Below are 24,823 nucleotides of genomic sequence, written 5' to 3'. Positions count from 1 at the left end.
CAAGAATAGATTTTATTATTTTCCTGATGAATCACTGAATTAATTTAGTTCAATGCAAGAACTGTGGTCATCAATTTCTCCTGTATCCATAAATTGTCAATACTCTGGCACAGGGCTCTTCTTCAGGCTAGAATGTTTAAGCTGAGCTAGGGTAACTGCATGTGACTTCCTGAAGCTTGTTGTGACTTATCTATCACAAAGTGCAAATATGCTGCTGTCAATACAAAAAACACGCTATCATACTTTGACAATCAAAGTTCAGTCCCAGAAAACATCTGCTTCATATACCAGGAAGCTTTCTATTTCAATTATGAAAATTTGAGTTTTGGGACACCGAAGCACCGAATCATCCCACTGTCAGTCATATATTTTTAATTTAGACTATCCACAATACAAATGAATTTAAATGGTTCACTGTATTGTGTACATAAACATAAAAACGGAGCAATAAGTAATACAGTTGACTAACTTAAGACGTTACTTTTTCTAAACTACAAATCAGGAAACAGGAAACCTAAATAGAAATTAATATACAAAACTATAAATGCAGGACAACCTGAGAATCAGGGATGCTGAGTGAAAGTAGGAACATTAAAGGTGCTGACATGAAGCAAAGGATAAAATTCCATGTAAGAGCTGAGCTGTTTCAGTGGCTTAATGCCACTGAAAGCTACTGCTCTCATAGAACTGACTGGTTCATTATTCATTTAGATGAGGACAATATAGCACACAAATGGGAGGGTAAGAGTGAGATGACCTAATGTTATTCTGAAAGTGGGCACTCAACAAGAAATCTGTATTTTAAATTTCTAATGCAGTTAAGAGTCAGATTGAGAAGCAGGAAAAAGGCAGTAAGAATTTCGGTATCCTCCTTTGCGGCTGTGTATTTGCAACTCCTAAAGCAAAACCATATGTGCCTCCTTTCCTACTACTGTTGCTACCAGCAACTGTTCAAGATGCTATTTTACATTCAAATTCAATTATTACATGTCTTATTGCATTCATCTTCTTGTAGCTCTACTCATTAACTTCCTTCCATGCTGTCCCAAACAATTCATGCAAAGTTCAGAAGAAAATATTAATACAGAAATGCCAAGGAAAAGTAGGATTAAACCTGCTCCTCTTGCTTCCCCAGGAGAGGGGGATAACAGTGCAGTGTATTAGTATGAGCACTATTAGAAACAGTGGGGAGAAAGTAATGTAATCTTTGAGAGCACAAGTGTGATGAAATCTTCGAAATGAACTCTACCAGTATCTGCAAATTCTTAAATACTACATAGTAGTAATTTAAATCTGGTATGTGTACCTGCCCCGGATACCCATCAGCAAAAAGAGACAGTCTGGTGATTTAAAACAGGTGATTTTTTGTTTCACCGTTTTTTTGCTACTGCCTTACCAAGAGTTGGTCTGTATGAGGAAATGGCTCATTTTAAACACTATGATTCCAATGTTCAGTCCACTGTCAAACACTCTGCTCAGTCCCACACACCTGTGAAAAGCCTTCAGCTATTCTGGTACAATCCTAGCATCATCTGTACCTCTGGAATGATATTTATAAAAGCATAAGTATGACAAAAATCATGTGCAAAATTAATGTAAAGTAAGCTGAATTTAAAATAAAACCATATACTACATCTACAGCAAAATAAAGACATACTATCATTTTAACATCCACTATTCAAACAGACTTAGGTCATCGTAGAATCCCCATCACACTGTTCTACAGAATCCACTTTACATTGCTCTGCAGCAAGCAACATAGCAACACTAGAAAACTCTGACATTTTCACTGGTACTGCTGTACAGAAAAACATCTCAGACATAAGGAAGTTACTATTGCTGCAGACTGGAAAGTCAGCAAAACTGCAACAATCTCTATTTTTATACTGTATTACAATAACCCATGATGGTCTCTGGAAAAACAAACCAAACTCAAACTCCACCTGATGTTTCACTTGCCAACAATCCACTTGCAATTAATTAAAAGAAAGTTTTGATCTCATGAACAGACTGACTGAAACCAACTCACAGCTGAAGTTTTCAGTATCTGTGTATATATAGATAGTTAACCTATAATGTAACATTGTGTAGATGGCTCTTGTAAATATATAGCATCCTTTGAACTTAACCTTCACTGTCCGCTGAAAATGTCTCACTTCGTACAGGTTCCTATTTCAGATAGGAGAGCAAAGCTCTTCTCTACCTTTAATTCTATTCAGTGGACAGCCTGACCTCCAACTCCAACTTATGCATAAAGTCCTTCCAAGCAGCAACAGCTTCTGAGTGAAACTTGAGTATTTGGCAATGCCTCCAACACTGTCAGGTAACCCTCCTCAAAAAGCTTAATGACCCAAGATGATATATGAGTCACAACTACCAGGTCTAGTAAATATCAGAAAATAAGTAGCACTTCCATGAAGAGACAACTACAGCCTAGGCTTTGCAATATTTCTCAAAAGTTATTTGTGTGTCCTGCAGACTTGTTCACTAGCCTGTCAAGGCTAGTGTTTTAGAGGGTGTAGGCAAAGATACATGTGGTACGCAGGGAGAGGAACTTGCCCATTAAACTGTAGGTAGTTATTTCCAAGACTTTAGCAATGTCTTGTGCTCAAGTGAACAAGGAAGGCTTCTACCATATTATCCTTGTATCACTCTCTTCTGTATTTCTCAAAATTAACATAATGAAATTAAAGGTAGGGTCAAATTTACTGAGAACAAGCACTTTCAAAGCCCGTAACTACTGGCAGGGTTTGGTTTTGTTGTTTTTCTTCCCCTTTATTACAAAGCAATAATACTGTACATAACATGTGCAATCTGAAAGCTGTAGTATCAAAATACGAAAAAAACATGGAGATGGAAGTTGTAGAAACCTATGAAAGAGAGGGTTTCTGCAGTTCATTGGTTACATGGAGACCTTTGCAGGAGTGAACCCGAAAAGGATTTAAAAACAAAGGCTACTGAAAATAAGCAAAGCAAAAATATTTGCTTAGGAGAACACTGTCCTTAAAATTGCCTCTAGTATTTTGTAACTAAATGCACTTCAAGTTTTTAGCACTAGGACAACTTCAGGTGCAGTTCCTTTTCTGAATAGTGAGAAGCCAAGACCATGTCAGTTTTTATACTATTCACAATCAGACACAGCTCAACTGAAAGCAAAGTTCGATTAAGAACAGATCACACCTTAGGCCACATCCAACACAAACAAAAACACCATTCTTACCCAAAAGCTATTCAATTAATTTTTAATTTCTCTTCAGTTACTTCTTACATTTGTAACACTTGTTTGTGTTTTTAATCCTTCTGAAAAGCAATTTCGTGCGTAAGTCCTCCAAGAAAGATTTCCCTCACTTTATCAGTTTCAACCAGCAGCTGTTGCTGCTGAGAAATTATGAGTAAGCAATTTAAGTCAGTCTTCAACTGTAGAAACTAAGAGAATCTTTAAGACTGTCTCAATCAAGTACCACCAACAGTTCAAGATATTAAGGTATTATTTGTCTAAAGTAAGAATTCCTTACACAGGAATTCAGTGAGACCTGCTAAACAAATGCCAAATCCAAAGTCAAGTTCAAAATACATGGTTAAGGCAAAGCTCACTCAACAGACTGTAACAAATTCTTTAAAAATATTAGTCTATATGTAATTTCCCAAAACTAGTGTAATGTAATACTGGTAGTTAACTTAAAAAAATTTGCCAGCTGTCAGGATGGGACCAAGATGTCTAAAGTAGTAGGTGGAAAAAGACACTTCTTAACAAGTCATACAATTTCAAGTCAGAAGGCTCAAGCTGTGTGAGTTGACTACAAGAAATGCTGTTATTAAGGTCTGGGAAACTTTGAAAGTTGCAAAGCTTTGAGTTTTTTCCTTTTATAATAATGCCATCATCTACATCATCTTACTATGTTTTACTTGCTTGTTCTTCAAGCTAGGAACTTGAAAAGCTAAGAACTCGACACTGTACAGGTAATGTGAAGTCCAGAGAAATGTCATTACTTCTAATACAATTTACTCAAGGGTTTTATACATTCAGCTGGATAGACAGATCTATGAGAGTCATTTCTAACACAGAGACATATCCTCCATAGTTTCAGAGAACATAATGAAAGAAAACTGACGTCATATTGAAATCATCTAATATTCTGAAAGGCTATTTTCTGGGAATCATAAGAGACGTTTTTGTACGAATTATAACTTGACTACCAGCCAGCAGCAGGTTTTTTTCTGCCTTCTACTTGAATTGGTACCAAAAGCAAAGTCCTGCACATGGGTTAGGGCAATCCCAAGCACAAATCCAGTTTTGGCAGAGAATACATAGAGAACAGCCCTAATGAAGATTTGTTAAGTTTCTCATCAACACCCATGAGCTGGCAATTTGTATTTGCAGCCCAGAAAGCCAACTGTATCCTGGGCTGCACCAAAAGAAGTGTGGCCAGCAGGGAAAGAGAGGTTATTCTGCCCTTCTACTCTACCCCTCATGAGACCTCACCTAGAGTACTATGTCCATCTCTGGGGACCCCAACATCAAAGGACATGGAGCTGTTGAAGCGAGTCCAGAGGAGAGCCATGAAGATGATCAGAGGGCTGAAGCACCTCTCCTGTGAAGACAGGCTGAAAGAATTGCTGTAGCTCAGCCTGAAGGCTCCTTTATAGAGGCCTTACAGTACCTGAAGGTACAGGAAAGCTAGGGAAGGACTTTTTGCAAGTGTGTTGTGACAGGGCAAGGAAGAATGTCTTTAAAGTGGAAGAGAACAGATTAAGATTGGATATTAGAAATTCTTGACTGTGAGGGTGGCGAGCAGGTTGCCCAGGAAGGTTGCAGATGCACCCTCTCTGGAAGCATTCAAGGCCAGGCTGGATGGGGCCTTGAGCAACCTGGTCCAGTGGGAGGTGTCCCTACCCATGCAGAGGGTGGGAACGAGATGACCTTTTCCAACCTAAACCATTCTATGTATATAAAAATGAGGTTTAAGAGAACAAACACTTTAAAACTAGAAAATTAACAGAGAGATTCCACTAGTGTTTTTCTCAGTTAAACTCCTACATATGAATATTTATTTGATAATATGATCTAAAACAAATCCAAACCAACACACAGTTCAGCTGGGAGGGAACACCAGTTAACCCCAGCAGGCCAAAGCAATAGTCCATACCATATGATGTCATGTCTAGCATTTAAAGATGTAGAGAAGAAGGAAGGAGAGATATTTGGAATTTTGTATTCACCATGTATTCACTATCTATGACAGAGACCTGTCTTCCTGGAGATGGCCAAACACCTGACTGCCAACAGGAAGTGATGAATAAATTTGTTTTCTTTTGCTTGCATGCACAGCATTTGCTTTACTTATTAAACTCTTTTTATCTCAACACTCAAAACTTTCTCACTTTCACTCTTCTGATTCTAATCCCCCATCCCACCAGGGAGGTATGAGCAAGAAGCTCTATATGTGTTTAGTTTCTGCCTGAGGTTAAACCATAAGCAGCATTCTTCCTTACTTTTCCAGTTCTAGTCAGAAGATCACGGTCCTGTACATCAACTCTTTCTCACTACAACTCAGCAATACTGAGTAAACTATCTTACTTTTAATAACTTTCCAAACTCCTACTCTGCCTGTTGTGGAGAAAACATTACTGTTGAAGTAAACAAATTGACAAAAAAATATTCAATAACTATTCAATAACTTAGGATTGTGTGTGCACTGACTAAGCGTGGTCACTCCTAACAAGCTCCCATACTCCAAAAATTAATGTCACATTACCCACAGAAGTTTATATTAATGCTTTTATGCTCTCCAAGTAGTATACTGCCAAACTTGTATAGCTAACCTGCCGATTTTATACTACAAGAAATTATAATATTCAGCTATAAAGTTATACTTCATTGACTACAATAGCTGACCTAGAATAGCAATACCCCAGCTGACCTTGATATAATGACTGCACATACAATATGTTGTTAACGGAATTTATATGTACCAGTCTTGAAGATGGGATGCTGTACAACCATGTGATTACTGTCCTGTCATAAAAATCTGACCAAAAAAAGAGTTGGTATATAAGAGTTATGGATGAGAGATGACAAACTAAACAACAAACACCTTAACCCTCTGTCTCTTGGATCTTCTAAATTTGCATCTAGTAAATGAAGATTTTTTATTTCCTGAAGGAAAATTTTAGTGTCAAGACAGATGAACTTCCTCCAAAAGTCTTATCCATATCCTGTAACCTCTTACTAAACCTGCCTATTTAGCAAAATGTAAAGTTATCCATGAGATCAAAGCTGTCTATGGCTCTCTGAAGTGGACTATGATAAAATCTAGGAATTAACAGGAAAAGCAAGAAGCACATGCAAGATCTGTAAGACATCTAGCAGCTCCTATTTTACACAAGTACCAAAAGAGAAATAATTCGATAGCCAGAAGTTTAGGAAGATTTTTCAGATTCCATCATAGAATATATGACCCTGTATAAAGGGTCTTTTATAACCACCTCCCTTCTATAAAGTACAGGGGAGAGACACTCTCTCACCATTCTTGACCACAGGAAATGATTTATGCAGGTTCTCTCTCCCAGACAGCTATCCATTAAACTGAATGATTTCTTTTCAAATAGAGCATTTCACTGAAAACTGCCATTTGTCCAAGCAGACATGGCTTAGAAAATGCTTCAATTTAAATCACTTTATTTTAAAATAACAGAAGTAAGATTTTGCAGCTTTATACCACGACAACATTCTTAAAATAAAGCATTTCAGTTACATTCTAATTACAGGCTTAGCACACTTTGATTTCTTTTCCCACAGATATCACTATGTTGTTTTCAAATGTCAATCTAAGTATTTCTACTGACTTAACTTTTCCAGAAATTTCAGAGATGCCATACATTGTTTTTATTTTGCTTTGGAACAGATTGTTGTAGAAAATTGTAGAACGTACCATACAGAGTATAGTACAGCAGTTCACATTGCTAAAATTAAAGGATTCCTCTTTTTTTTAAAAAGTGGGGTATTTAAACTAACAAAAAAGAAATTCAGGAATCTAAGTCTTAGTATAAGAGCAGCTTATCTTGGTTTAGTTAATCCTGCTTCCAACTTCTGTTACTGAAGTATTCACATGGTCTTTTGAGAAAGTATATTCTATTTATGTCACATATACAAGCTCACTTACAAAGGCAAGGAGATAATGAGGTTGACAATAAAAACTATGACGAAACCCATATACAGTAAAAGATAAAAGTACTCTTAAAAATACGTCTTCAAAGAAGTGACTGGTAGTATCTCATGATAAATGCACTGCTACTACTTCTGTATTCACTGATATATGGCAAATATTTCTTCATTAATTTTTGAAGTTACACCTTCCAATTTGAGGAAGCGGATCATTCATTAATGACTGAAACAGCAAAACCTGCATTTTTCCATTTGTGAACTTTATTTCTATGAGTTGCAGATATCATTTTATTGGTTAATTAAAAACCCATGTGCATCTTATAAATACATCTCTAAAATGAAAACTGATATGCTAAAATAAAAGTGAAGCACATCTTAGGCTAGGGACAGAGTTCCAACTTACCCACTGAACTGCCAAGTTAACCAGTCACGGGCAGATAGGAAAGCCCAAGAATTGCTCCATGAAGGTCAGGTTAGTCCTCACAGCATTATGTAAAAATGATTCGCACTGAACCCTTCCATCCACGCCAGTACCCAACCCACTGACGTTCTGCTTATCTTTAGTGCTCTCCAAGCACTTCACTCCACCACTATGTCTTAAGGATCTAAAACTTACTACTGTGGAAAAGAGGAATAATTATAGCCTTCTGTTTCTCTGAAGCTTTAATACAAAAGCTTTTTACTACATAATCCAGATAGCACTATTGTTCCAGTTGTTGCTAAAGGTGAACTGTGGTCCATATGCTACACACAAACAACCACAACTGACCATGCTGATAAATCTAATTAATAAATAAACTGAAGACTAGATTACTCAGTCATGCCTTATTTTTAAGTAGAATTCCCACTGCTGCATTCTGACCTTTTTATTTTCCTAACATATTGAACTGCAACAATTTGCAAAGAATTCATTCATTTGCTGCAGCAAGGTGATGGATTTTAAAATGCAATTAAGTTATACATTAATAATATTACCTATGTTGAAAAAAAACATAACCCCCCCACCAAAACTGGATCATTGTCACTGGATCTTCTAATTACTTAAACATTGGAAAAGATCCTAAAATAAGAGCGACATGCATTTCAGGTCATAGCTGTTTGGTGAACATAACTCACTCACGAATTACAATCAGTATGTACAAAGCAAGATGTAAGCCACCATACTGCTGTAAATAAATATTTGTAGGGCAGTACCTCTGAGAAGAACTAAAGTTTGCAGTCTTCCCTGAGATGCAAGTGGGTAATACCCACCTTTTAGAGAGGTAGCTCAATCTTTCCAGGGTGAAACATTAAAATTATTTCACAATTCACAGGCTCGTTTTAGAAAAGATTCTCAGTTCTCTGCAGCTTTGCTTCTGTAGAAGGAAGAGAATCAATACTGCTTTTCCAAACTGGAAGTTATTTTAGCACAAAAGAGACCCAGAAGCTACCCATCTTTATGGGAATATTCTGGCAATACAGAAGCATTAAATATGAAGCATGATACCCTTCTAGTTTCATTCACATGCCATTTCAACAGAAACCAGAAACAGTTGAAATAGGCCAGGCCTCAACTACCTTAACCTTCCACAAAGGCTGACATATTCACTGAAGGAGCAATAAGAAGTAGACAGTTTGCACTATTGGATGCCAAGGCAGTTATACAGATAGGGATATTGTCCTTTCCTAGCTATTCACCCAGGACATCAAACTACTGTATTTCTGTCCTGTTTCCCAGTAGCCTAATCACTAACCTGTCACTAGCCACTGCATAAAACACAACTGAAAGAAGAGCAGATAAGTAACAGCAACAAAATATGTTCCTGTAGCAAGAGGCTACAGGAAAAAAACAACCAAACAAAAAAAAAAACAACCCACAAAAAACCTTAAACTCTTCATATTAAACTCAAAGGAGCTTCACCTCCTCTATGAAGATAGGCTGAAGCTGGGGTTGTTAGCATGGAGAATAGGAGGCTTCCTTAAGTGGAGATGCCCTTATAGTGGCCTCCCAGTACCTGAAGGGGCCTAAGAAGGCTCGGGAGTGACTTCTTGCTCGGGGGCATTGGGAGAGGACAAAGGGCAATAGTTTAAAATGTGAAAAGGGGAGATCTGCCTTAGATACTAGAAGGAATTTTTTTACTGTGAAGGTGGTAAGACACAGGAACAAGCTGTCGAGGGAAGCAGGGGAAGCCCCATCCCTGGCAGTATTCCAGGGCAGTTTGAATGAGGCTCTAAGCAACCTTATCTAGTGGTAAGTGCCCCTGCCCATGGCAGAAGGGTTGGATCCAGATGATCTTCAAGGTCCCTTCCCACCCTATCCATTCTATGATTCTATAACATGATCCAGGGACACATTTCAATTCACACGCCTTTTTTTTCTAACAGTTGCCACGGGAGACCATAAATTAGAGCTTGCAGAACCACAAGTGGCCTTCCCAGGACACATATTTGATGCTATTGGCTGTTTGCTTTGGCACAAATGGTAATATTTGTCTGAAACACAAGTTTATACTGACAGTAGTATGCTGTGTAGAACTTAATTGATATCTCACATAAACCAAGTCATTTACCTTTGTGTTTTACAGGTTCATATTACAAGGAACTTGAGCTCCCCCCACTGCTAATCATTCCTACTGTTTACTTACAACAAACACACTTTTCTAGATCGACTAAGACAGTGGCTGTCAAGTAGGCATTTATTATTTCTGAGAGATTCTAAGGTAATTTTTAAAACATAACTCTTTGACTTTTGTCAGCTTATCTGAGTTATTAGCCAAAGGAACATACAAGCCTTTAAAAAGGTGATTACAAAAAAACCTTTCAAGTTATCTGAAGCTAATTTACATCTACATTAACATACTGACGATTGTATTACTAAGCTACATAAGTGATTTATGCTCCAAGTTTAGAAAGTGAGTATGAAGAAACTGCAACAAGTGGGAGCCTACTACTACAGGCTACAATTAACTTCCACCCCTCCATAATCCAACTAATCTTTACCTTGCAGAAATTCATAAAATGCTTAAAAATTCTTATGAAAAAAACCCAACTTAGTCTCAAAAAAAATGACCAGGTACCTATGACAGAAACATTAAAGCCAATGTTGGCCATAATAGGGTAAATCTGACTAACCAAATCATTATATATTTAAACAAAAAATGCCTCTTAAGTAGTCTTGCATGCAGTAAGAATATTTAGTACTACAGTCACTGAGTTAAGTAAGTATTTTACTGTATTTGAATACACTAGTGTTTATGGACTAAGCTATTTAAAGTTCAACTGAAATTCTAACTAATTCCAGGAAGCAAATATGTTGATATCTATCAATGTCAAGTAATTATACCTGTGTAAATCCACTGAAGACTGTACATTCACACAAGTGAATGATACAAGTGTCACATTATTTGACAAACAGTTCTATTGATGAACCTGTTTCTAACTTGGTTTACAGGATATTTATTCACCATCATAATATACATAAAACTAAACTGATTTCTTTCTGTCAAGGTGAATGTAATTTTAGTATCAAGGTGAATGTCATCTTAGTAGTAAGTGCTGTTCAGCAAATTTAATGTCTTTTGTAACTAATGCTATTTCTATAACTTAAGTATATCTATATTCTAATTGTTCCTTGTTTTTCATTGCAGAATAGGATAAACATATAAACCTCATCATCATAAAACTGTAAAAAGTTTTTTTTTCTTGTTTAAAATAATTATCTGCTTGTATCTACAAAAAGCTTTATCATAACATTTAATAAGATTTCAAAATTAGAGTACTTTACAATGACATTTCCCCCATTTTGATCCTTCCTCCCAAAACACTTGCGCGAATGTGTACAGCAGTAATTAGATGCAGGCAGGAGACCTTCAATATTCTTCTATTAGACCAATACTATTTTCTACCAAATACACATAGAGTTACATGGAGTGTCAGCAATATTGGGCAAGTTGATTAGCAGACTCTCTCAACTTACTGCACACCACCTGACTTTCCAGAATTGCGAATGTACACTAAGGCCATGAGAAATTCAGCCTTGCTCCTTAGCCAACAATGAAACAGTGTTAAATAAAATCAAGTTATGTGCAATTGCCCCAGGCTACATATACACAATTGAACATCCACTGGAACTGAGCATGCAGTAATTTCAAATGATCAGGACTTAGCAAGTTATCTTGAATCCTCAGAAGTTCGCCTACAGAGCTTTTTAGAAGATTTCATTGTCTAATTGTTTATCAAGATGTGATTAAGAATTTGCTTAATAACACCATATGTCTACTTTGAGCCTAAAAAAGGATTTGGCAGGAAAAACCAAACATTTACAGAAAGAGAGAAAACTATTCTGCAGTCTATTAATTTAACACAATCATTTAACGTAGCATAAAATTAAGTAAGTATCTTTAGTTATTTTCTCCAGTTTGCACACTAAGATTGTAGTATGATGTGAAAACTCATACTGTTTATCTTCCAGTATTATGATGACTTGTTTGTGTAACGGTATCTAGAAAGATACAGAAAAAAGTATTGAAACCAGAGCATTTTTAATTCCAATTTCCTCAACACACAAATGATATTTTTCACAGTAAAAATAAGTTAGTTATTTATGTAGGTAGTAGTTCTGAACTTTACATCATGCTCGATAGAATCAGAAGGAATTACTCCAGTGAGAAAATATGCAGAGCTACAACTCTTAAATAATCTTTTCTAATAGTGATCCTAGAGTGCATAGTGTGCTCCTACAACTGTTTAAGCCATTAGTCACCTAACCTATCACCAGGAAAGTTCACCTACATCTTTACTTCAGCGCATGTCAGGACTGCCACTATTTTTGCTGAACTAAGCAGCTCAACACCTAAGCCTGGCACTTCAGAGTAGAAAAGTCCATCTCTGACAGGCTTTGAACATGCCAAACACACAAAAAAAGTATTGTTTCACACTGCGCTTCACACACCACATCCAACCCTTCACTCAAAATCTCTGTAGGGCAGAGAAAGCATGCTTGCTCAGGGTATCAGACACACAGACTCTAAAATCCACGTCAGCAGCAGGAGGTTCAAACACACATTTGTCATTATCCATTAAAGTGTTTGACTGGCTCTAAGGTTTTCCTCTCCTCTTGTCGAAGGAGCACTACATCACAATGCGAAGAGAATTAACTGGAACAGAGAAAAAGCCCAAAAGAGAGAATATGATTATCAAATAAACTGATTTAAACTCTCAGAAGATAAAAATTCCTCCCATGTTTCCTGTTGACTAACAAATGTGGATCCCTTACTCAGCACTGCAGGAGTTGTGATTTCCATTTTGCATGCTCATACATCCCAGAACTATTATTAACACCAAAGGTCTGACCTGTTCACAGCAGTGAAGTCCCTTTTTGATCTGCAATTCCCTTTTTTTTTTATGATGTAGACATCAAGATTAAAAATTTTACTTACTGCACTGTTGCAGCTGGTTTACAGGGCAATGCTTAAAAAGATACTTCACTAAATACATTTCCATATGTTAAAATTCATACAATTAAAATTGTTGAAGAGCTGACAGAAAAACCCACCTCTAAAACAGAATACTAAGCACAGAAAAATTGACCAATAAATATTCAAACATTATTTTTTTCTGTTTATTAACTCAAAACTCAGGCTGACAAATCACATTTACAAAGTCTATCAGAAGTTATGACATGCCCCTTGCACTCAAGAATTCTGACACAGTCCTTGCATTACGTAATTGTCTAACATTTCCCTCCCACCCCTGGACCCAGTCTTCCTTCAGCTTACAGGTGGGATCTGCTCTGGAAACAAATTAGAAGCTATTCATAAGGCTGCAAGATCTGTTGTATACATGACTCTCCAACTTCAAGTGAAAATGAAAGAGAAGCATGAAGAGAAAGAGGTTGCAGACCAGATAGCAGGAAACATAAAAATGCAACTCTCCAAAATCTCATTCTATTTATATTACTAATGGTAAATATTTTTATGTTACTTTTCTCCTGCATGCTTCAAAGACTAATTTGAATAAGCACTGATTAGTCACATTTGTAACCAAAATTAGCAAAATCTGTTCTGATATTATCACATACATTATGATGAATAAAACCCCAACACACTAATTTAAAAGTCAGGTCCTATAGTTGCTCCAGTTAGACTTGTGGAGATACAAAGACCAACTTTTGCACCTCAGTTCCCAACTTCCATGATTACATGCACTTCTCAAAAACATTTAAAAAATAAGTATTTGTGAAGCATTCCAATACTGCAATAGATGCCACAGAAAAGCCTGTGAGGAAATTAAGAATTCTTTCTCTGGAGCAGGGCTTAATGATGTGATTAAAGCAAAGGAGTATGCATTGAACACCAAGAAAAATCAAAATCATAGAAGACAGGGCTGGAAGCAATCTCAAGAGTCCCTTTATCCAAGTTATGATCAACAATATATAAGGCAAAAGACTGGAGACATTAATATAACCTGTTGTGTTTTTTAACAACAATCAAGAAAAAGACCACTCATTCCAGTCACTGAAATAAATAGGCATCCTGTCATTAAGAGGAAAAAAAAAAAAAAAGTGATGACCAATATAAAAGTAATCTGTTAAAAAAACCAAACTAGAAAACAAAACATAAAAAGCAACAAATACAACAAAAATACAACAAAAATACAACAAAAATACAACAAAAATACAACAAAAATACAACAAAAATACAACAAAAATACAACAAAAATACAACAAAAATACAACAAAAATACAACAAAAATACAACAAAAATACAACAAAAATACAACAAAAATACAACAAAAATACAACAAAAATACAACAAAAATACAACAAAAATACAACAAAAATACAACAAAAATACAACAAAAATACAACAAAAATACAACAAAAATACAACAAAAATACAACAAAAATACAACAAAAATACAACAAAAATACAACAAAAATACAACAAAACAATTCAAACAATGAATTCCTATGTGAAATAATGCTTCTTTGCCCAGTCAATCCTTGTTTTGTACTTCTGGCTTCTCAGGCAATTTGTTCTTCTTCCCCTCTCTGGCCTCTCTAAGTATGTACTTCCCACTTATTCTCATCCCTGAACTGCTTCCCTTGACTGTACACCCAATTCCAAAGCCCTCTTCTGTCTTGGCTTCTTGCTAAAGCTAACAGACAACTCTTCTGTCTCTACTAAAGACACCTGTATCTGCCCCACCAGCTCCTTTACCCAGTCCTCATAGTTCAGTCTTTACTTTCTCAGGAACTCAAAGTTCTACCTTCTTCCTGCACTTCAAACTCCTGTCCCCAGTGTAAACCTGGTTCCTCTCCACCACTCTTCCTCTCCTCCAAGTGTTGACCCTTGCAGCCACCTGCAAGCTCAGTTCTTATCTTTTCTGGACTCAAATGAAACAGCACTGTGGGTAAGCAAGGAAGGGTCACAAGAAAGCCAAGTCTGTATTGCATCTCATTGCTCAGAACCTATGGAACTTACTAGGGAAGTCCTGTGGCACATTTGAAATTTTTAAACATTAATGCCAACAGACAGACAATTCAGCTGATTTTTCAGACATTAGAAACTTGCCCAATTTTTGGATGTGTTCTCAAACAGCAATTAAATTCACATCCCCAATGCAAAAAAGTCACCTCAGTCTCAAATTCTACATTCCTTTTCCAAAGAATGGGGCTGTTCCAATTACTTGAAGAAATAATTGTTAAACATTTTTTCTCTATTTTAGTTTTAAGCTTTATTTTAAAAAAACAAACAAAAATCAGTCAATAAAGAACAGTCACACAGCATGAAAGGTTTCAGCACAACTGACTGAAGTTTATCGAAGTCAGAAGCAAAATCAGTGCCTTCAAATAGTACACATCAGGAAACTAGGGAGAAGTCACTACCAGACCTACCTACACAAAACAAGTAGGGAACAACATGCATTCCTAAAGTTGACTAGTAACTCTTAGGCAACATTTCAGTTCCTTGTAACTGCCAAATTTGAATAGGATAGGGATACACTCAATTTCTTCTATATTGCAGGTTATGCCTCAACATGAATTTTGTAAGCAAACTGCCAGAAAGAAACAATGATCACCGAGCATGCTAGCAGAAGAAAATCCATTTCCCATTTTTAAAAAAAAGTATTAAAAAAAGAAAACCTAGCATCCATGTCGTAAAAAAAACAATCATTATCTCCTTATTTGGAAGTACAAATTAAAAAAAAAAAAATTCTCCAGGCACTTTTAATTTTCTTTTCTGGGGAAAAAAAAACCAAGCCAACTCCCACACAAAACCAACCAACTAACCAAACCCAAAATCAAACCAAAACAAAGATAACTTGATTTTAGATCTCCACAAAGGACTCCCCAGGAATTCCCATCATGGTTGTACTAGAGTCTTAGCAAGACTTTCCCCTCCTTAAGACTACAAAGTGCAGGCTCCAAATGATTTCCTCTGCAGACACTGAGGTAGCTGCTCTCTGTAGCATCTGAAGAGCAGTCTCTAAATTTATAACCCCACCCTTAATATCCAGCAATTATTAAAACAAAATGCTTGAAAACAAAATTTCAGAGACTAAGTATTTGTGGTGTTACCCTTTCTGAGTACAGGGTCAACACAGAGGACTGTCTGCAGGTGCAAACAAGAGAGCTAAGAGTTGCACCATCATAGACACATACTTACATTCACAGAATGCGATAAAGAACATTACAGTTAAAAAAAAAAAAAAAAAAAAAAAAAAAAAAAAAAAAAAAGGTTAGTACCATAATATTAAATCAAGTGTGAAGAAATGTTGGAACTACAGCTGCTTACACCTACAGTTTAGTCCTTTGTGTATTATGATAGTAATTCATTAAACTATCATACACTATTTTTTTTTGCTATTCACAGGACCTCTATTTCCTATTTGTCATGACATACACATCATGAAACAAATCAGAGTTAGTGAGTAAAGAAGGTGCCCTATGTGCGATGTTAAACTTTTTCACAAAGGAATTTGGATAAAATGTAGTTAATACACACAACTGATTAGTTTCCCATCTAAGAGATCTTTTACTGGAAATTGCCATTTATAAAGAGTTTAAATCAACTCTTCTTTAAAAAAAAAAAAAACAAAAAAACTAAACAAACAAAAAACCTCACACTTTAAAACCTCAACATTCATTTCACAGAAAATTTCTATCACAAGAAAGGAAAAAAAAAAAACAAACCAAACAAAAAACCCACAAAAAAACCACACACACACAAAACCCAAAAACCAATAACCACAAAAAAAGACTGAGCACTACTTATTCTATCTGTTCCGTAGTACACTTACACCAGAGCATGCAACTTTAAAGGTAATGAGGCAAAAAAAGCTAAACAACTTTTCTGCCCAATACAGATTGCAGGCATTTGGTGCTGGACTTCCCACATCCCAAAAGCAATGCTCTGGCTAGGAATACACTTAGGAAACCTCAGAATGTTGCTGTTCTAACAGAGCCATATAGCAGCTGAACACAAGTTAGGCAAGGCAATGATAAAGTCTGACCGCTAGGCTGCAAAGGTTTCCCTTCCACAAGTTTACATCAACTGCAACAACAACCAGTTCAGGAGGCAGAGTTTTACCCCTAATAGCCAATAACCAAAGCTTAGGATATTCTCCAGGGTTGCTAGTTCCTGCTGGAAGTTAACAGAGTAGCATTTTTAATATCTATAACCAGTATTGCAGGCAACCTTGGGGGATTTGGGTTATTATCTAGCTGCTGCCTCTTTCTTCCTGATAAACTTTGAAAGATTTTGGTTTCTTCGCAATATGGAAGGTGATTCTTTTCAATTTTTCAAGACAGGATATCTACTCTTTTCCAGCTGCTAGCATTGACCAAGACAGCTGACACTCAATAGATGTTAAAGACCACTAGGAAAAATCCATTCTATATTTCTTATGAATTCAGCACAAGAAACAACGAGACTGACACTTCAAAAAGCAGTGCACTCAGAACCACAAATAAAGTAAAAGAAAACAATGTTACGAACTTACTGAAAAATGCAGAAAAGTAACCCTAAAACGAGGAAAAATAAAATATGTTAAGGTACACAAAAATAATCACTTCTAAAACTCACTATTTTGACTCTCTTTCTGTCTTCTGTGTGTAAAACAGAAGTAATAATTTACAATGTGCAAAACCAAAGTTTTCTAATGTTTGTGAAGTGCAGCTATTTATTTTGAGATAATTCCTACAAATTAAGAGAAAAAGATGAATACAGCAGATAATAAGACAGCAGGCTGTACACTGAAAGACAACCTAATATTAACTGTGTTTTAACAGTGTAACTGTGAGCTTGGCATTTCCCATGCATCATATGAGGCATTGAATTGGGACTGTGAGGGTAAGGGGGAATACAGTAATATAGTTATAGGCCCAGTGTATGCAGAAGGGACCTGGGTTGTTTGTTTCTGCAACCTTATCCAATCCTTATATGCTGTTTCCTTATCCAAACCCCTTGCTCTTGCAGCCTATAGACTTTTCTGATGCTGTTCCTCTAAAACATATTGCTTGTCTACATATAGACATGCTACAAAAAAATAGGTGCTTCAAATATAACCCATATAAAAGCTCTGAGATCTCCAATTGAAAAACTAGTTATAACCAACTAATACAAACACTTCAGAACATAAAAATTAACTCCTCTAGATTTTTTTTTCTGATTTTAACATGAGAAACAGTCTTCAATGTCTATGGTTTTTGAAATTATTTATGTAAACCCAGTAGTCCCCTTTAAGTACAGTCTCAACAACCACATTCAGTTTGACTGGAATTCCTTTTAGGTTGCACGTACACTTGGGCCAAAATCCTTTATGTCATTGCTTTTGCTAGTGAGATTTTTCCATAGTGAACAGTAAGGACAGGAAGTATGACACAAATCATAGGTCGGGCACTATCTCCTCAAACAACTTTCTCACTCCTGAGGTGCAGCAGATGTCAATATAAAGCATTTCTCTCACATGTACTTTGGGGATCATTACCAGCTACTGAGAAGTATGCGTATAACACTGAGAAAAGAAAACAACAAATATAGAAGAACTATAATAATAGGTTTTAGAATATGACCGTTTAACAATTTTCATTTCAATAATACTTCTTTTTATAATTAAAAAAGATCATTATTGCATTGGGTTATTACCTGTGATATAAAGGTACCCAATTTAAAGCATTTTTGTAGGTATCTTCGTGCAACTGAGTGTTACTGCTGATGATTCAAAACCAGAAGCTGTTTCACGTTCAATAGAAGCAAACTGCTTTGCTTCTAACCTGTACTGCTTCTAATAAAAGCATAGCAAAACCAAGATTGAAATAAGCAGTATCCCATTGAAATGGCCATTTTGTTCAAACATTGTTTCATGATACTAAATAGCTACCCTAACATGCACAACCCATACCATACCTCCCAGATGAACAAACTCTAAAGCTATTACTGTTCATATTTTTTTAATTAAGTACACTCATAATTGCCGTCAAAGTCTCCACACATTCATTCATACTATATACTCAATTTTTGGAAAGAATACCTTTCGTAATTTGGAGACTGAATTCCTTTCCTAAGTCTAGATATTCTGAATAGAAGTATATTCCTTCCTTCTAGTTACAGAAGTTATCCACTAATTCTGCATTTCTTGTTTGGTCTTAATGAAATTTTGATATAAATGCAATATAGTGACTCTAACACTTTGTAATACAATAGACACATAAAAGTATCTTGCCACTAAACACACAGAAAACTTGTTAGATTAATCTCCAACTCAAATAAATTTCTACTTTGACTATTTTTTATCTAATATCCTTCAAAATACAGTTCTATTCATATTGCATTTAGCTTTAAGGCTACAATAGCTTGTTAGTCATACAAACACATCAACAAAAAAAAAAAAGTGGTTCTACCCCAAGGAGACTGCTATTTATTGCCTTGATTCTGCACGTAGAATACGTGAACTCTAAAACTGAGAATCAAGTTGCAAAGGCCTACCTGTACTCTTACCTAGCATATAAATCTGCATAGGGTTTTAGTGATACAATTTTGCTTCTCTGATCCTGTTCTGACCAAATGTAAAAAATCAATTATTCTACTTGTATGCCTGTTCCTATGCCTTGATTTTCAAAAACTATAAGAATAGGTGTAAAGGGCAGCAAAATCGTTAGGGAAATACATTTTTTGTTATAATAACTTTTGGTAAAACATTTAAGAAATGTATAGGAAAGAAATTAAATAAATCCTGTGCACAGTAAACAAATTCAAAGTATACAAGGTAGCCAAAAAGTACAAAGTAAAAAATAACAAGAAAAAAGTATTTTGCTCTTTCCATTAAAGTAATTGTTGCAACTAACATGTTCTGAACAATGAATTCTGTATTTCTATAGCATTAACAATATAACTACATCATCTTTTGGACGCTAGAGGTTATGATAAACACTGTAGTAGTATAAACTCTTAACATTATGGAAAAGGTGGTCTGAAAGTGAGAAGAGTCCTGCTTCACATACACACACACGCACTCATACTCTTTAATGCTCTAAAAAACACAGTCTAATCCAAAAATTAGTCATCTTATAAACTTTTCCACTCTAAATATTCTTGTATGCTAAATACATTTTTCTGAGATAAAAGAAAATTACAACTACATGAACTATGAAAAAAGCAACTAATTCAGGATTAAACATAAGGCTCAGAAGAACAAAACAAGAAAACTAATCACAAATCATAGACAGCACCTTAAAACTTCCCTCTTATAAATACTCCTGTTTTTCGCATCAGGAAAGTGCTTGTTTCTGATAAAAAAAATAAAAAATGCATGCTTTCTGATTAAAAAAAAAAAAAAAGGCATCGTAAACACAACCCTGGCAAGATAAACTTGACAGGAACTACATAACAACGATAGCTCATTTCCTGTTCATATCTGGTATATTTAAAGTAAGCCTCCTTAAATTAAAAATAATTCAGAGAAGTTGGTTACTGCTAGGTTAACAAACCTATTTTTGTTAAAACGAGAGCGGTTTTGAAACAGACGACGAGAAAAACTCTAAGTGCTCTTGTCGCTTCCTGATGATGAAAACTACCCAAGAACTACAACTACTTCTGCACAGTCCTTTCTTTCCTGTAAAGCAGAGTTACACTCGCCCCTTCGCATGCTACAGACCAAAAGAAAACAGCAATTTTGCTGCTACACACGGAGATAGGGACACTTAGAGACCACTAGTGGCTCCCTCTGCAATTCACAAAGTTTCAAAATAAAAAGCTGGTTTTCCGAAGTGTAAATGGTTCCTCTCCCAGCACGTAGGCCTGAGGCCCTGTTGCAAACAGTGTCTAACAGGACCAGGCAGCACAAAGACAGGAATGGGAGATTAGTGGGAGGGAGGGAGGCCGGGATTGGGGCTCAGCAGGATCTTCAGGCTTTTTAAAATTCAAACTGCTCCCTGACCAATACAAATCACGGACACGCTACTGACTACTACACGGATTTACAGCATTAAAAACATGCATTCTACGTGACAGCTATATTAACTTCTACCTTTTGAACACGTATTAGGACACTAAGAGGTACGATAGCACAATTCTATTGTAAGACACTGAACACTGCATACCAGAAAGCTACTGTATTAGATACATTAACCTCTTATTATTTCAGCAAATCTGCCTGAACAACTAAAAAACCTGATGAAAAATAAACAAATTATGTAATGTTGGTACTTGCTTGCCATTTCCACATTTTCCTTCCCTATGAAAGATGAAACTTTCCATCTTCAGATTTCCCTGGATTATGCAATTTCTGTAGTATTTTTATTAGATCACAGGATGTCTGTTTTAAATTTCAATTTTTAGTAACACTCTCAACTTGACCTCACATAAGTCTGAGATTTACTTTACTGTAAATTAGCTACCATTTATTTATAAAGACCTGACACTTAATCAACAGTCATTTACAAAACGTATTTGACCTGTTAAAATGACACCTAATTACATATTCAAACATCATGGACACAAACAGCCAATAACAACCTCTCAAAGTAATAGGGCCTGACAAGAAAGGATGACACTTTTTAAGCATTCCTCACTTTTCACTTAATTAAATTTACGTTTGATTTTGAATTTGATTAAGATCTCATCTTCATCTTGGTCACCTACACGTCACAAACATAGCACTTTACACACAACCTCCCTCCTTTTTTTTTTTTCTTTTTGTTAGGAGCAAAGCCCACAATTTCTTCTGAATTTAGCACATACTCCTTTAACGTATACAGTAAATAGACTCTCAGATTATGTGGAGTACCTGGTACAATATGCTTGCCTATCTGTATTTCCTGGGTATGCAGGTGTCCGTATTGTGTCAATCATCCCACAAGAGCTTGTTTTATACTATAAATATACTATGTGATTAACACACTAATCAATCGGTATATTACTTAGCGATTAAGCCTCTGCATATTACAAATCCATACACATTCGAACTTCTGAATGTTCAGAACGCAGTTTGTTAGAAGGGAAAGACAACAGCGAAGAAAGGAAGTATTTTTGTTCCTGGGTATTTACATTGTCTCTCTTCCCCTATTCCTCCACTTCGTCCTTCCCCACTTAAGAAAGCTGTCTGCACTGGGACCTTCCTTCCTTGCCCTGGTGAAGTTGTAAATATGGCAAGGGATCAGTGCACATTTGCGGCTAATTGTATTGTTTCGTCCTCCTCTCCGGGTTGAGGCCTGTCACTGAGAAGCCGCTTCGCCTTTCTAATCCCCGAGCTGGAGTAAAGGCGCTGGCCGGCGGGCCTGCGCTCTCCACCGGGCCTGGGCCTCTCGGCAGCCCGGGAGGAACCAATTTCCTCCGCTAAACCCGAGCGACCAGGAAGAGGCCTGCGAAATAAACACCTCCGGTTGCCACTTACTCCCTTCTATCCCGGATAGCAGCTAATCCCCTCTGCTCCCGGCAGTGCTGGGCCGCCTGGGCTGGGAGGCCCGGCCCGCTGCTGGCGAGGGCAGGGAGGGGAAGGGGAGACAAGGAGGAGGGGGGGGGGGGGGGTTACCTGAGCAAATCGGCGTCTGAATCCAACGAGAATCCGAGAGAAGGGGAGAGAAATCCACCCCCCTCCCTCCTCAGAGGAGCCGCCGCCGCCGGGCCGCCGCCGCCGCCGCGGAACAGGAGGAGGAGGGGAGATAATATAACAACAATAATCCGGGCCGGGAGGGGGGCTGGCTCCTCTTCCGTCTCCTCCTCAGTGCAGCGAACATGTAGAGCCGGGGGGGTGAGCGGCCGAGACAAATCCCTTCCCCCTGAGCCTGCTTCACAACATCAGCACGGGCCGCGCCGGGCCGAACCGGTTCCGAGACACACTCCGAGCAGCCTGGGAGCGGGGGGGGGGGGCCGCGGAAGAGGGGGGGCAGCTCTGCCAAGGGGCCGCCGCCGCCGCCGTTCCCTCTGTGTGTGAGTGCGGGAGGGCGGGGGAGGGGGCAGCTTAGGCACGGTGAGTCGGTACCGAGCGGGGAGGGGGGGGTAAGGGGAAGAGGAGGAGGAGGAGGGGGAAGGATCCTGTGTGTGCCTCTCTCGATCCCCCTCAGAACAAAATGCCGACCGGAAGTGCAGCTGCAGGAATGACTCCCTCCACCGGCGCCAAACACCAACGGCCTCCTCCTCGCTCGCTCGCCCGCCCGCCCGCTTGCTCCCTTCCTTAACCAGCGCCGCTTCCGCCACCGCCACTGCGCCGCTCCCCTCCCAGCGCCGCCGCAGCTGGAGCGGCTGCCTCCGCCTCACTTCGCCTCGCCTCGCCTGGCGGCGGCGGGCACGGCTGAGCCTCCCCTGCGTGGCTGTCTCTCCCCTTCCCCACCCCTTCTTCGGCTGCCGCTTGAGTTTCTCTTTATTCGCCTTCTGGTGTGCGGAACGAGACCGGAGTTTATGCTCTAGGCCTGCGCTGAGAGGAATTTCTTCAGCGATTTGTGAAGAAATCACCATACGAAAAACAAACAAACAAAAACAAACAAACAAACTAAAACCCCTCAAACCGAGGGGGAAAAAAAAAAAAGAAAACATAAAACCCAAACCTGCACCTTTGGGATTTTTTTTTTTACTCTCCTAAGGATGGTGGGGAGGACTGCAAAATGCCGCCTCGCTGGGGGCAGACCTAAAAAGGCGCCTTAAAACGAAGCCACACAGGCGGCATTCGCCACCGACCCGACCCAGCGGGTCAGAGCCGGGACATTTGTCGGAGTTACTGTCGCTGCTTATGCCCGGCCCGGCGGGGGCACAGAGGCCGCGTCGCAGGAACTGGAACACCCGATACAGAAAGCGTTGCCGGGGCGAGCGATTTCCAGGTGGACATATCGGAGTGGAGTGGCTTTTAAAAACATTTTTTCTCTTTTTTTTTTTTTTTTTTTTTTTTTTTTGGAAGAGCACGGGTGTGGTGATGTTTCAGGGAAGGGATCTTCGCCTGGAGGCTGATGCTCCCTACCGCCACCAGTTTTAGTGGAAATATTTTAATTGTGGGTTGTGGAGGAGTGTTTGGAGAATGTCCTAGTCTGAAAGATTTTTTGTGTTCCTCTGTACAGGTAAAACCATGAGTAATCGTAGCACAGGGTAACAGTGAAGGATTTGTATGCAAGAAATTAACTATGTCTTATCTTACATCGTTTTGCTCCTCAGTACCTGGAGAGAAATCCCTTCATTTCCAGAGGAAACCTTGGTTGTCTGTCGACTTCAGGATTCAGTCATACAGTTGGACACAGCTGAAAAGAACCTGTGACACATATACAAACCCTTTCAGCTCGGGATGGTTATTATTTCCTCAAAGGGATAATACCTTACACAATGCACTTGAATCTTCCCAAATCTTAGGATTTCCTGAATAATGCTCTGCCTTTAATACAGATTTTAAGTGCCTCTTGCAATCTTAACTTCTTAAATGTGTAATGTAAAGTGAATCAAAACTATTACGTCTGTAATATGTGTTCTTGTTTGAAAGTACAGAAATGAAGATGGCACTGGAGAGTACGGTAACTCAGTACTGGAAATACTAATATCTAATGGGTAAGTGCTCATGTAAGTTTAATGGAGACAGAGTAAACTGAGCTCTGAAAAGAATGTATTGCATACCTTTGTTCCAAGTTAATATAAAAGCTTCCTATCCTATAGTTGTTCATGCATTTACAACTTCAAGTTACCCATTTGAAATAAAGAGAAATAATTAATACAGTAAATGACGTATGTTTGTAAATCTTTGCACTTAATCCAGTACAGTAAAACTCTATAATACCTCAAGAAGGAAAACGTATCTTTTCTTGGTAACAACCTAAGTTTAATCGACTACCTCTTTGGAGTTTACATACTTATTTGTATGTGGACATACACATTTATCAATTCCCAGGAAAATGTGATTCTAAAATTACAAAGTTGGCGCAAGAATACTACTTCAATCTGCTTCTAACAGATTTACCAGTTCATGTTAATAGTCTTTCTGTGATTTTAGTAATTTATAAATCTTTTTTTTTCTCAATTGGTGTCTGCATGTAAATAAAATATAAATAACGAAAATTTCCTTTTCAAATGTCAAATGAGGTTTAGCCAGTAAAAACATCATAGTGAGACACATTCTATTTAATTTATGTTTCACTGAGAATTTTCACACTGCACTGTTTTATGTTTTAAAAATCCCATTCAATTAAAAGGATTTGTAAAAATG

General features: G+C 37.7%; 1 protein-coding gene and 1 long non-coding RNA gene across 2 annotated transcripts in view; one reads left to right on the top strand and one right to left on the bottom strand.

Moving 5' to 3' along the window:
• Nucleotides 1-22,787, bottom strand: part of NIPBL (NIPBL cohesin loading factor) — a 149,899-nt gene extending 127,112 nt beyond the window's left edge. The window contains exon 1 of the mRNA XM_030466730.1: nucleotides 22,178-22,787. The gene's annotated coding sequence lies outside the window, so the exon portion shown is untranslated. The remainder of the gene's footprint in view (nucleotides 1-22,177) is intronic.
• Nucleotides 22,788-23,197: 410 nt separating this feature from the next.
• On the top strand, nucleotides 23,198-24,225 carry LOC115599902. The gene is made up of 2 exons (XR_003988687.1): nucleotides 23,198-23,459; nucleotides 23,694-24,225. It is a non-coding gene; the product is annotated as an uncharacterized LOC115599902 (long non-coding RNA).
• The last annotated feature ends 598 nt before the right edge of the window (nucleotides 24,226-24,823 follow it).

Source organism: Calypte anna, chromosome Z (genome assembly GCF_003957555.1).
Source record: "Calypte anna isolate BGI_N300 chromosome Z, bCalAnn1_v1.p, whole genome shotgun sequence".
Lineage (NCBI taxonomy): Eukaryota > Metazoa > Chordata > Aves > Apodiformes > Trochilidae > Calypte > Calypte anna.
Note: the sequence above shows the minus strand (reverse complement) of the source record. Positions and strands in the feature narration are given on the sequence as shown.